The following is a 14915-nucleotide window of genomic DNA, read 5'->3' as shown; positions in this document are numbered from 1 at the left end:
TCTACGTTATATAACAAAGGATTAGCCATTGAAACTCTGAGTAAGGAAAGTGGCCATGGCAATCATTATACAATTTCAAAATTTCATACCAAGGATTGGTGAAGCATCAATGGTTAAAACCTATTGGAGACCTAATTATCCGCCAGCGATTACATTAGAATTGCAAGCGGGCTGGAATAGGCGTATGGCAAGGGGAAGGATTGGTATCTACAGTCTATAATACCAGAGCGAAGCAATCGTAATTTCATCCGTTGCCGTGTTAAACGTCTTACGGGTAATGGGGAGGATCGAGGCATGATTAAAAGAGTTACCCCGTGTACATTGGAACCTCATATGTTCCGTAGAGTCAGGACTGAGAAAGGTAGAGGGAAATTCATTAAAGGCGTGTGGTATGCTAGTTTGGAGTAGCGGAGCCGCCACATTTCATTTAAGGTTAAACAAGACATATCCGCAGTGGCGGGTCTGTTAGTTAAGACTTTAGCTACTGTAACTAGGCTTATGTCTAGGGACTTGCTTGGGAGTGCCTGCTTAAAAAGAGGGTCTGGTCTGTTAGTAAAAGAATGCGCTGCTGGAGGCGGTAACTCAGTTATTGTTAAGGAACTTACTTGGGAGTGCATGAGCTGCGTTGCTAGCGCCTACCCCTCGCCGCTGGATCTGGGTGGAGGCAGAGGGCGGGGTCGAGGCCGAATATAAAGGTATTAGAGCCTCCACGTGATAATGAAGTTAGTGCGGGGGCCATCTTATAGTTTCTAGCCTCCTGTATAGTATTATGCTAACCTGGGGTTCAATCCCTTGCAAGTCATTAACCAAAAGTTTATTCGCTAAACTTAGTAGGTTATGTGGGTCCTTGGAAGAACTGCATGTAGAGTTTGGTGCCGGCGTCACGCTCAGTGTTGTGTCTAGCTAGTCACGACATTGGTGGCGACCATCTTGCAGTGGTCATCTCGGATATGTCAGTTGTGGTAGACGCGGCGTTGCGAGACCACAAGACCTATAAAGTAGATCCGTGTATATTCTGAGTTGTTAAACTCAATTAATCAGAGGTTATATTTGATCCCGGTGTAAAGTGGCTAAGGCATTCATAAGGGGGACTTAAAAAGTGTTATTTGAACGGTGAAGTATACAGGTACAGTTGCTCAGAGGCTGATCCAGGGGATGTCTTCATTGAGGCCACGGCTATCCGAAGACAATCTGTGAATCCATCGTTGTTCTTTGTAAAACAGGCACTGTTTGGATATCTTGTGGTTTGCTTCAAGTATCAACCATTGGAGGGAATCTGGGGTATGGTTCATTTCTAGAAAGTGCCTGCACATTTTGGTGTTATTTTTCTTGCACCTGAAGTTGCTTCGGTATTCCGAAATTCTTGTTTTCATGTTTCGGGTCATCATGCCAATGTAATAAAGATTACATGGGCATATGATCAGGTAAATACAGTTTGAGCTGTTACAATTAGTATGACCTCTCATATCCCACTCGAATGAGTCTGTCAGGGTAATGCTTTTGTATTTTTTAGTGAAGGGGCATGCTGCGCACCCCCCCAGGGATAGTGGCCTCTCACGGCTGGTAGATTCCACAATGTGGTTTGGCGGGTTGTTTGGATTGCCTCCTTGGGTATAGTGTGTACCAAGATGTTTTTGATATTTTTAGACCTCTTAAAAGCAAATCTCGGTTGGTCTAATGTGAGTGACCCTGTGTTAAGTATAGACCAGTGGCGTCTCACGATTTTTCTCAAATGGTTCGATGCCGGTGTGAAGGTTGTCACACAGGTCATGGGTTGATTGGCCAAGGGATCTCTTTCTTTTGGTTCTAACAGGCCTTCTCTGTTGTTATTCTGTGCCCTTTTTCTACATTTCTTAATCTCTCTAGTGGGGTAACCTCTCTCTTTTAGGTTCCTTGAGAGAATAGATGACTCAGTGTTGTAGTTGGCCATTGTGCTGCAATTACGTCGTATCCTGAGGAATTGCCCAAACGGTAGGTTGGTACGTAAAGCAATAGGATGGTGGCTAGTGTAATGTAGCAGGCTATTACGGTCTGTGCTCTTTTTGAATAAAGTAGTGCCGAGGGATCCCCCTTCGATACTTATTTTGAGGTCCAGGAATGCTATGTCTCTGTTGGAAGCCGTAATAGTGAACTTCAGGTATGGGTTTATGTTATTAATCCACACGAAAAACTCAGTGTAAGATTCTTCATTACCTGCCCAAAAAATCAAGATGTCATCTATGTATCGTTTCCATAGTTTGATATTGTCATGATAGGGATTTGTCAGTGGTGATATATGATTCTCTTCAAAGTCGGCCATGTAGAGACATGCTACACTTGGGGCTACCGTGCTCCCCATACAGGTAACTTGTGTCTGATGATAGTACCTTCCTTTGAACTCAAAATAGTTCTCAGTAAGGACCTTTTCTGCGCATTCCATAATGAAAGTGATCGGTGTTTGAGACGTCCACTGGGTCTTATTGAGTTCTGCCTCGATTACTCCTAGGGAGGCCCTCTGGGGGTTGTTTGTGTAGAGGGCCTCAACATCTAGGGTTATGAGGAAGTCAATTGATGGGGCCTCTTCGTAGTCCTGCAGCAGACGTAACAAATCTGTCGTATCCTGGATATAGGATGGAATTTGCTTTACCAGGGGCTGCAGCTTCCTCCTCTAGAAATTCGTTTTTAGTTAAAGCAGCGGACCACCCGAATAAATCATTCCCGGTACCCCTAGCTTTATTTTAATTCACTCTTCAACGTCTACTAATCCATTCTGGCCCCATACACGCACTTCATCCATACGGCTGTTGGAAAAAGATCTCCGCCAAAGAGCCCCTCTTTGAGGTGTTGCCCGTTGGGTATTGCACCCCCGACCCAACGAGGAGCAGGCCCAAATGATGAAGCATGACACCTGAAAGGGTGTGTGAGGGCATTAAACCCAACAAAATGGATCCCCATGGTTAACTTCCTGTTACCCTAACAATACCACTCGCATCATACACTGTATTGGTCTTCTCTCTCCCCCCTTTCCCTCCAAGGAACAGCACAGCAATTTTTGCATCTATCATAGTGGAATTGCCTGGTGGAGTACTGAAAATCATCGTCTCCCAGCCATGTTTCTGTGAAGACAAAGAGGTCTGTTTTTTTGTCAGATAGTAAGTCATAGATGTATTTTTTACTTTTGCCTACCAATCTGGCAATTATTTATTTATTTGCAAAGTTTTATATAGCGCTGATGAGCAGACAGCTTAAGTAGGAGGCAAGGCATGTGTAGGGCAGAGGGGGTTTGGTAAGAGTAGGTTTTAACTTTCAGCATGTTATGTAGGGATAGGACCTCGTTCAATAGGGATTCATATTGTCACTCTCCTGTTCAAAGAAACTTAGCAGTGGTTTTGTGTGGTTTCCCTGGGAGGTGAAGTATGAAAGTTTGTGTTGTTGGAAGTTGTTAGACATGGCACCATTGGCGTCGGTCTCCCTTCCATTTTTTCTCTTTTGTCTCCTCTGTGTTTGCTGGTGTTAGGTGCTCTGGGCGCTGGGCTACTGCCATTCAGTGCTACAGTGCGAATCCTCCCTATTGTAAATTGACCCAAGGGACATGATAGGAAAACAGAGTTTAGTATGCCTGAGCTCAGGATATTAGAATGCATCTTGTGGTGAAGGTTATTTTCGTGTTCTGTGTTTGAAAGGCTAATACCAGGGGGGTGTGGGGGATTCCCACACTGAATCTGGTAGGTGTTCCTGTAGAGGTGACTACCTCTAGTTTTTTCAAAATTATTCTGATTCAAAGGTCCAATTAGTTCATCAAAGTTTTTATTTGAAAAGGTCATATATTATGATCATATTGACTCAGATGATAATATTCAGTTCATTATCCATCACAAACTTTTCAAAATGCCAAAATCCCTATGCATTTCGGGACAGATGTCCCTTCATCAGGGGAATCAGGTTTATCTGTAAGGGAAAAAAACACTGTTTCAGGAAGGGGACTTTACCCTCAAAATAAATAAAATGTAGCTGGAAGATGGGAACCAAGAGTGATGGGTGACGCAAAAGCAAAAGCGAAGTGAAATCTAATACTATGAAATTGTGAACCCCAAAGGATAAGCCTGAGTGAAAACGGAAACCCAAAACTAAAAGTGAGAGAGATGCGTGCATTACGGAAAGATGGACGGTAAAAAGATATCTTAAAAACGCGTAGAAATCACCGATAAAACACCCAACTTGAGCGTATTACTTGAGTGGCAGGAAACTGTGCGAAACCGGGATTCAAGTGCATAGTTCTTACCCAAACGTTCGAGTTGCCGCGCTCAGTGACGAATACCGGCGGGGAAGCGTGGTGTGCGGAAAAGGGAGTGTGTTGTTAAGAACGGGTAGTGCGACATAGAAAACAGACCATATGGAACAAAGGACATAAAGAAAGGACTGTAAACAGAGTGTCGCGAGTGCAAGGTTTAAACAGTGTAAAGTGTATTAAAAGGGCCCTGGGGCTCCATAAAAAGTGACAAATATAAATATAAGTAGCCAATGTAAGCTGAATTAAAATAACATACAAACGTAATCAACAGTGATGTATAAACGCAATAACCCATATAACACAACAAGTGTCGGCCATCTTGGATAAGGAAAGTTTAGGAACGAAATGTAAAATCAGTAAGTAGGGAATGATAACTCACAAAAAAAACACAATTGTCATCACAACTATTTAGGAGGAAGGTCATAAGAGAGAGAGTGAACGCAAAAACAGGACTGTGAAAAGAAGTAAAGAAATGAGTGACTCAAAAAAGTGAATTAAAGAAATGGAAAGTATAAGGAGAATGGAAAACCTTTAGAATGAAAAGTGGGAAAGGTGGAAAACATTAAGATAAAAGATCATCATCACAGAGGGGAAAGATATAATAGAAAGAGGATGAAAAAGAAGATGAAAAAGAACATGTAAAAGAACATGAAAAAGAAGGAACATATTAACCAGACAAACCAAATATGATAGACAGAGAGCGAGAGACATGTTCAAAGGAAACAACTATTTTCAATCCGTTCATTGAGTCCTTTTGGTTGGCACGATTCTAACAATTTAATCCAGAAAAGTTTGCGTTGTAATAATTTTTTCCGATTGTCAACGCCAGGTCTCGTCGGGACAACCTCCAGTACAAGGAACCTTAACTGGTTGATATTATGTTGAGATGAAATGAAGTGAGCAACTAAGGGAGATTTCAAATTCTTGTTCCTTATTGTGCTTTTATGCTCCGTTAGACGAACTTTGAGTTTTCCTTCGGTTTTCCCAACATAGGGTAAGCCACAAGGGCACTTCAGCAGGTATTCATAGAGTCACAAGTAGCATTAGTTCTTAGTTTAATTAGTTTGCCAGATAGAGGATGGTTGGTGTAATTGCCTCTGATTATATTGTTGCAGTGGCTGCAATTGTGGCATGGTTTGGTACCGGAGAAAACAGAGTCAGATGTTTCAGGTTTGAGTTCCAACATGTTTTTCAGGTTGTTCGCTCTTTGATAGGCAAACAATGGGGTACAGTTGAATATACCTTGAAAATCTGGTTCGAGTTGTATCATCTGCCAGTTGCTTAGGATGATGTTTTTTATCTCTGGACTTCTGGAGGAGCATTTAGACAAGAATACTGGTTTTTCAGTTTTGCGCATGCCCGTGCTGGGAATTAGAAGGTCATTTCTGTTCTTAAGCATGATGCGGTCACGAGCAGCCTGCAGAGTAACTTCAGGGTATTTTCTCTCCCTGTATTTTTGCAAAATGTTCTTTTCAGTGTGTAGATATTCTTTCGGTTCAGAACAGATCCTTTTGGCCCTCAACAGCTGGGAAAAAGGAAGATGCTTTTTCAAGGGAGTTGCATGACAGCTAGTATACAAGAGAGCATTGTTCCGATCGGTTGCTTTTACAAACAGCAAATTTTTTAAACTGCCATTATCAAGGGTGACTAGAATGTCCAGAAAGGGTAAACTCGTGGTGTCTACATTGTGAGTGAATCAAATGTGATCATCGACTCGATTGATGTAGAAGATGAATTCTGGTAACTCTTCTGGTGGTCCTGCCCAAATCAGAAAGATATCATCTATGTATCTCCAGTATGTTTCAATTTTTTTGCGCCACTGGACATTCTTCAAAATGTGATCTATTTCAAGACGGTGCATAAACAAGTTCGCGTAGCTGGGAGCTGCACAATTGCCCATTGAAGTGCCCACTAATTGCATATAAAACTCATTATTCCAGGTGAAATAGCTATGGTATAACATGAATTGCATGAGCTCAAGTAGTAGCACTTTCAAGTCATCATTCATAGGGTTTGAAAGTTTAAAGGATTCCAAAGCTTAAATGCCCCTGTTATGTGGTATTGATGTGTATAGGGCACACACGTCGATGGTAACCAGAGTGTATTGGATATTTGGATTTAAGGTCACTTTATTCCGTTGGTTAAGGAAATCAGTAGAGTCACGTATGTATGTGGACATGCCCCTCACAATAGGCTGAAGGTACATGTCAACAAACTTCCCGGTGGGTTAGTGAATGGAATTCCTCGTAGACACAATGGGTCTAAATGGCGGTTGATGTAAGTTTATATGAATTTTAGGCAGCATATGGATGCTAGGGCACTTAGGGTGAGGATGGATCAAATATTTCAAATCTTTTTGGGTGATAGTCCCCATTTCCATGGCTTTTTCCAGAATGGTTCAATTTCAGGATCTTAGAGAAAGTTTCAGTTGGGTCAGAAATTAATTTCATATAAAGTTCCTTGTCATTCACATGAGCGGTTACATTTGTTTGGTAGAACTCCTGGTCAAGGACGACCAGGGCTCCCCCCTTATCGGCCTTACAACAGGTGATTTTCTTGTTGTCGGTGATTTCTCTGAGTGCTCTGTAGTCTCTAGCATTGAAATTGTTAACCTTTGGAGGAGATTCTTTAAAGTTTTCTTTCAGTGCATTGAGAGTTATGGTCTCATATGAATCCAGAATCTTTTGACTTACAGGAGCCATAAAGGAGCTCTTACTTCATTTTTTTTTTTTTTGAAAACCTTTATTATATCGTTCAACAAAAAGTACAGAAGTAGCCCTACAACCACAGGGGCCGGTCACCACATGTAAGCGATACGTATCAGGAGTTCCAATAACACAGCTCTTCAGCCGGCAACCCTGGGGTCCGGTAGCGCTAAAGGATATACGGTGCATTGAAAATATTTCGGATCAAGGATATACATAAGGTTTCATTTTACATTTAATCCCCCAACCCCCCCAGAGACAAGATAAAGAAGAAGATACAGGATATCCGGAGCCACACACTCGAAGGTATAATAAATGCGGGTAGGTGTAAGAAGGTAGTCGCGGACCAAGTTAAAGAAACAGTAAAGACGCAAGCGCTAATAAGTTCACTGAGGGTGAAGAACAAAACTACCGATCTCTCGTCGTAGCCGCCCACCCCAGACCCCGCCCACTTGTATATTCCAGGATGAAACCGAAAGTACTGCTACCGGACCCTGCAAGAAGAAAAGAAAAAAGGGGCCATAGAACACAACAAAGGCAAAATAACAAACCCCCCACGCACCCCCCACCCTGCACCCCTGCAATGGCTACAGCAGCCTACCTCACTAGCAGCGTGCCTGTCGCCCAGAGGAATACCCTAAAAAGAGAGAGAAAGAAAGAAAAAGGGGCCATAGAACAAAACAAAGGCAAAAAACCAAACCCCCCCACCACCCTGCACCCCTACGGCCTAACCCACTAGCAGCGTGCCTGTCGCCCAGAAACGTCCCTAAAAGAGAAGAGAAGCGGAGGAGGAGAGACAAAAACACACTCCCGGACTCCCTTACCCCCCACCAGTTGCGACCACCCCGAAACAAGGTCAAAATAGAATGCAGGGAAATACACAATCAATCCGGGGAAGCATGATACATACCACCCGACTCCCGCACTTTACAGATCACAATCCCAGCAGCAGATTAAATTATTTTTCCGAACCCTAAAAAAACCCAAGTTAACCCTGGCCAGTACGATTCTTCACTAGAGCACTTATAACTAAGCATGGGTGAATTTTGCGAATCTAGCATTCGCGAATTTGCGTATTTGCAAACTCGCAATCCGCAAAATCTGCGAATTCTCGCGAATTTGCGGATTTTTTTGTTTTTATAGTGTTCGCAAGGGTTTCTGCCAGTTCACGAGGATTTTGTACCAGTTCGCAATTGCGAACTTACTTGTCGGCACGCAACGGTCGCGACTATGTTGTTTCTACGTCTGGTTCATCATCATAGGTTCACAGCACCCTCTGTTTCAACACTGCCACCCTCAGTTTCACGCATGCCAACCTCTGGTACATCAATGCCACCCTCTGGTTCATCATCATCACTGTAGATTATGGGGGGAAAAAGCAAGCACACCTGCCCTGCTTCAACTGACATGAATTAATTTGGGGTTGATTTATTAATGTGTCACTGTTTTAAAATTCCAGTCTGGCACCTGCTTCCTTATCTGTAATTTGCTTTCTGTTGCAGTGCAATTTTTTTTTCCAGGACCTTTGTGGCCTACTTGTAGCTATTCTATGATCCGGCTGTGAGGGTCAGAGCAGGGTCATACAATTGTTGCAACTAGCAACTGAACTCTGAAGGGGCCCCAGTCAGGAAGCACACAGGGAATGGTTACTAATGATGAATTTGAACTTTTGCACCTGCTGAGTGCTTTCAGTTTAGCAAAACTCGTTTTTCTGCAGAACAGCAAATGTAATGCCCCAAACAAACTTACTTGTGAAAGTTGATTTCTAATCCAAAAGTGATCCAAAGAAAGTCAAAAGGCCTCAAATCCAAAAAAGGGCAGGCAAATGTCAACCTGAGGAGTTATTCTGATAAAAATCATCATTTTCAGAAGGTATATGCTGCTTGCTAGTGGATTTCTTGTGCAGAATTGCAAATTTTGTAATTTCGCGAGTGCGAGATTGTTGCTGTACGCCGCACCTACATGTTCGCAATTGCGAACTTACGCCGCACGCCACAAAATTGTATCACCAAGAAAAAAAAATCCGCTGCGTGCGAATTTTGCGGATTTTCGGTATACGCGAGCGTTTGCGGATCGCGAATTTACCGAAAATCCGCAAAATCCGCGAGCGGACCGGATTTTCCGCCCATGCTTACTTATAACCCAGATCACAGCAACAATGAGAGAAGCAAAGCTTTCATAAAAGTTCAAGTCAGTATGAGCGAACCGAAGAAAGGATAAAAGTTCACGATATCCACAGAGCAAGCGAGGAAAAGCGTGGAAGGATGATAAAGCTCTCCAATAGCCACCGGCGATCTTGTTGAGGCACTCAAGGTTGTCCATAGCGATATTCAGCGGGATATGGCTCAAGCAGGGGACGCTAACAATGTTCACGGGCACGAGACGTGTCTTGAAGGGACCAGCAGCGCACACGGAATCCGGCTTCCGCACAGGGTCCTCAAAGTTGAGCATATGATGTTCCGTGGGTAATACAGCTGGCTGAGATGATGCCGAAAAGTTGCCGTCCGGTCTCCGGCAAAGATCGCCCACTGTTACCGACAGTGCCTGGTAGTTGGCGATGATCTGTGAGTGGAGCGCTCTAATGGCCGCCATTACGGCATGCAACGGTGGTGTGTCTTCTGTCCCCTCCATCTCCTCTCGCGAAGCGACAGAGCAGTATGTGAACCCCGGAGGTCAACTACACTGGGGTAGCAGGCACAACCGGAGCAGACAACAACAATGGGCGCTCTCACCTCACAATTTCTGCACCTTCGCCGCTGGTCAGGGCTCCCGTCCGCCACCCCCGAAAGGCTTACGGTGTCTCCGAGCGTCGGTTACAGGGCCGCAGCAAAGGAAGAGTCACGCTGCAGCGTGTGCGGTGCAGGCAGGATACGAAATCGCCGTTAAAAACAGGTAAAGTGTGTCTCCGTTCGGGAGACCGGACGAAGCCCAAAGTTCACAGCCGATGTTGTTCAACTCCAGCCCGGATGGGTTGGAAATCGAGGCCCCGGCTTCCACGCTGAGGTAGGCCGAGAATGAAACACAGCGTATCTTCGTCACCCGATGTGGTAAAAGGTTCGGGATTGCGCCTTCAGAGTCAGTCACTCCTCATGTACACGGGAGTCCGGTGTGAAAACAGGATAACTTGCAGGATATACGAGCTGCTGGCAGAGGTCGGCGGAGCCGGGAGCTTATGCGGCCATCTTGCTTGCTAGCGTAGCTCCTCCTCCGAGCACTTACTTCTTAAGTCTTTACAAGTATGTTGGACGGGAGGACCTGTAGGAGGGTTCACGTTGGTGAAAAAATGGCGTAGTCGTAGGTTACGCATGAATTTGAATAAACAAATTTCCATCTCAAGTTCATTGGCATGGTAGGTGGGCACAAAAGATATCTCTTTTTGTAACACATTCATCTGATTAGTAGACAAAGATGTTTGCGAAATGTTAATGACTAGATTCTTTTGCTCCTGGTTGCTTGAGCTATAGACGTTGTTGCTGCTGTGGCTGCGGTTTCTGCCCCTCCTGGTTCTACGGTGACGGTTGGACCTTTCTCTAAAAAAGGAACACCAGAAGTTGTAGGGATATTTTGGGTGATGTTTTCACCCCTTTATCCTGGGGGGATGAACTAATTGGACCTTTGAATCAGAATAATTTTGAAAAAAACTAGAGGTAGTCACCTCTACAGGAGCACCTACAGGATTCAGTGTGGGAATCCCCCACACCCCCCTGGTATTAGTCTTTACTTTAGAGTCCCTCACCTGCCAGAAGGGACCATTCCTGAGGCGCCCAGAAACGAGTTAAACTTTTTATTGAGGATTACCTTCTTTGAACTTGTACTAAACTCAAGGTGTGCCACACCACCTTTCATTCTGTGTTTGAAAGGGCCACTTTTGAAAAGTGGATGTTTTCCTGCCTAAGCCTTCCAGTGGGCTCTGCTGTTATGTGTATTGGCTGTCTGGTTTTGGAGGGACACGGCAGGCTGAGCACAACCTAGAGTGAACAGAGAGATCTGCAGTGGGAGTATGGGGAGGGCCCTTTTTGAGTGCCTTTATTGCTTTTGAAGTGAATCTGTAATGATATGCATTGTGGCTCCTTGAGCGCTTTTAGCCTTGTGTTCAGTCTATATAAAGATAACTAATTTTCTATAACTACTTGTGGTGTCCGTTTGTAGCGTCTCTCCTGCGTTATTGTGTATGGTCATAAATGCTTTACACACTGCCTCTGAGATAGGCCTGTCTGGTCATGATACATTACTACAGGGTTGAGCAGGGGTTATCAAAGGGTGTAGCCCCCTTACTCTGACTTAGGAAGAAGGATCCGTATTTGGACCTTGGCGCCAGCCACTGCCAATTAGAGATCCCCATTTCTAACAGGAGTGTTGAAGTTTTGGGCTGCTGCTGTATTGGGAACGACAGCTATGTGCATGATGAGGTGGTCTGTTTTAAACACAAGAGTGATGAGTGAGTGTGAGGAGTTTTCTCTTTTTGCTCTCCTATAGGTGGAACAAATCTGTTTTAAAGGTGGGGAGAGGGCCTATGTTTCCGTGTGTGACCCACTCGTCCCCACTCCCTGCTCAAATTACCAGCCGCCGCTGGAAGTTAGGACCCTGTGAGCTATAGTGTGTGGGTGAAATACCATAACGGTTAGTAGTAGAGGTTGATTGGGAGGTTCCAAATGTGGAATAGAGAGAAGGAATGGATAGAAGGAAGGAAGAGTTGTGCCTATGTGAGTGCAAGATGAGAGACATGCATGTCTGCATGCAGTGTGTGCCTATGTGAGTACAACATGAGGTGTCCCTCTGCGAGTTCAGGGAGAGCTGGTCCTTCTGTATCTGCAGGGAGAGTTGTGTGTCTGTGTGTGACTGCAGAGCTGAGGGCAGGAAATTAAAGCCACACCTACAGGCATTGTCAGTGCTTGCTAAACATGTAGATTGTAGCCTCCTCACCGGATATTTTAACCTAAAATTAGCATTTGTATGGTGCACAATATGCCATTAGCATGGCATCTTTGGCTAGTCTATGGTAAGACATTGCAAACGTTTCCATAGTAGACAGGAAGTTTATTGAGTTTTGAGGAGGTCAGCAAAGTGTATTAGTTTTAATCTGTTCTGAGTTTTTGGTGAGTTCCTGATAATCCTGGAAGGCACATAAAAGGGAAAAAGTAGGAGCTAAACGTGAAGGGCAATGCTTTACAGATTTTAAAAATTACTGTGGGCACTGTAAAATTGCATTCACAGGTTAGCTAAACTACTTGCTTAAAATTGACCTTTTGTCTTGCTTTTAGGAGTGAACACACCAACCAGTACACACGCCCACTCCAGCAGCATGCACACCACCCCGACCTGAACAATGCCTGGGTATGGCAGATGATGCACAGTCCGCAGAGGCAGGGGCGGCTCTAGGGTCATGGTGGCCCTGGGCAGGGAGCGTAGGTAGGGGGCCCCCGGAAGAGGGGGTCCGGGTGGGGCAGAGCGCGGAGGCCAGTAAAGAGGGGGGGGGGGATGTCAGAGTGTTTAGAAGTGGAACTGAGCCGGAGGCCACCAAATCCCTGCCAGGGGCCGCCACACAAATATGTATCCATCCTCAGACGATAAATATATTAAGGATATATATTGGTGTGGTGGCCCCTGGGGTTTGGTGGCCCTGTGCAGGTGCACAGCTTGCACATGCCTAAGGCCGGCCCTGGCAGAGGACACAACCCAGCAGGGGCAGGGGCAGGTACGAGTTCTCATTCGACTACAGGAGTTCTGGACTTGTTCAGCAATCTGGTAGACCTGGATACTGCCGCCACGGTTGGAAGACTTGAGTGAGGTGGCTGGAGAATTATTTTAGGGCCACAAGAAAGAGGGACAACGAGGAAAAAAGGTCCCTTCTACTACATTTTGCGGGGGGAGAAATATATAAACTGCTACAGCACCTTCCAGACACAGGGGACATTGATGACGACTACGATCACTGCCCTTAATATGCAATTTGACACCCACCTTAACCCCAATTTTGAACGTTTCAAATTGCACCAGGCACGGCAGCGTTAGAGGAATCAATGGGCAATTTCTACTCCTGCCTTCGGGCTTTGGAAAGCACCTGCACAGACGATGACCAGCAGAAGGAGTTAAGAGCACAACTTATTCAGGGGTGCAGATCGGCCAACTTGTGGAGGCTCATCACCAGTCAACCAGGAATCAAGCAGGACGACATGTTCGCACCAATGACCTGTCCAGAGCAAGGGTGGAAGAAATTGGAGTGGCACTGAACAGAGGGACATGACTGCCCCCCAACACCAAAATGTCAGCCATCGAAACTGAAATGGTGGATGGCATCTGCAACAAACCCCCGCCTCACACAGGGAAAAACCTGGACCAAATCTGAAACCGCAATGCCCAGTTGAAAGACGCACATGCACTGCATACAACAAACACAGCCACTTTTCAATAGTCTGCAGAAGCAATGACCAGGGCAGCCGAGCCTGCGGCAGAAGGTCACAGACGAAGGCTATTCGCTACCTGTCCATAGGTGATCAATCATAGCTCAGCTGCATGAGCAGAGATCAGAGGAGAGAGGGAGATTTTGATGAGGAAGACCTGGATGAAGAGGAGGTGTCCCTCATTTTATATGCAGCTCCAGGGACCTGGTTTGCAATGTCACAATTATCAGCACAATGATACAAGCCCTCATCGTTAAGGGTGCTTCTGTCAATGTGATGAACCATCACCATTATCAGCAACAGCACTCGCAACCACCTATACAACCCTCTTGCAACAGGGTATGTGCCTAAGGAGGCACAGAACCACTTCCGCTGGTGTGAGCAATGCATGCGTTGGTAAGACATAGAGACAGAGAAGTCACAGCAATGTTTCATGTGACGAAAGTCAGAGAAGGGACCCTAATTGGCTGCAGCACAGCCAAAGACCTGGGCCTGGTCTTATGCATCAGGCCATTAATGACCTGCAAGTGGATCAACTAGTCAGCCAATTCCCAGAGCTATTCCAAAGGCTGGGTGCCGAAAAAGAGCTCCGGTCAAACTCGATCTCGACATGATAATACAACAAATAGTGGTCCGACACTAAAGGGTACCATTTCACCTGTGAGCCCAGGTAGAAGAGGAGCTAGACACACTAGAGCACATGGATGTTTTTGAAAGTGACTCAGGACCTACACAGTGTCACCCCCAGTCATACCTGAGAAACCCAAGCAACCCAGCGGAATACAGCTCTGTGTAGACATGAAGCTCCCCAATCTGGCCATTTGCAGGGAATGGCATTTCACCCCGATAATGGACAACATCATAGCAGACCTGAACAGGGCAAGGTGGTTCTCGAAGAACGATCTGAATGCTGGATACCACCAACTGGTCCTCTACCCGGACTGTTGATACTTCACGACATTCTCAACACACCTCGGACTTAAGTGAAAACAATCTGGTAGTAGTGTTTCCTATAAGGGAATAACCGCACATCAAAGCATTAACAAATGTGTAAGGCAACCATGTAATCAGGGCACTTTTATGTCAAGATTGCTGTAAGTACAGCCGGGGTGCTATAGAGACCAATGCCACTCACTACCAAAGAGTGACTAGAGCAGATCAGAACGACCTGCCCACACAAATATCAAAATAGAAAGGTCAGCGAAGCACAACCCAATAACAACTGTTAAAGATCTTGTCAGTTTCAAGATTATTTAATCAAGAAGTCAACCTATGAAGATACAGAATATAGTAATGACATAAACAAATTTCTAATTGCATCAGAACAAGATGACCAAATCAGGGTATTTATGCGTGTTGTTTTCTTTATTCGTTGTTCAAATTCAAGCGTGATATGCAGCCAACACGTGTTTCGTCTGTACAACGTTGGTACTCAGACTTTCTCAAGGCTGTAGACACAGATAATATGAACATAAATCTAACAGATAATAATTATACATTAAACACAGCATTATTAACGGACATGATACATGATCATGA

The 14915-nt window shown here is 44.9% G+C and overlaps 1 long non-coding RNA gene across 1 annotated transcript in view; it reads left to right on the top strand.

Moving 5' to 3' along the window:
- LOC147712218 (uncharacterized) overlaps positions 1 to 13459 on the top strand; it is a 41550-nt gene extending 28091 nt beyond the window's left edge. Inside the window, exons 2-3 of the long non-coding RNA XR_015295983.1 lie at positions 12237 to 12338; positions 12644 to 13459. This is a non-coding gene — a long non-coding RNA (uncharacterized LOC147712218). The remainder of the gene's footprint in view (positions 1 to 12236; positions 12339 to 12643) is intronic.
- The last annotated feature ends 1456 nt before the right edge of the window (positions 13460 to 14915 follow it).

This window comes from Lissotriton vulgaris, chromosome 5, assembly GCF_964263255.1.
Source record: "Lissotriton vulgaris chromosome 5, aLisVul1.2, whole genome shotgun sequence".
NCBI lineage: Eukaryota > Metazoa > Chordata > Amphibia > Caudata > Salamandridae > Lissotriton > Lissotriton vulgaris.
Note: the sequence above shows the minus strand (reverse complement) of the source record. Positions and strands in the feature narration are given on the sequence as shown.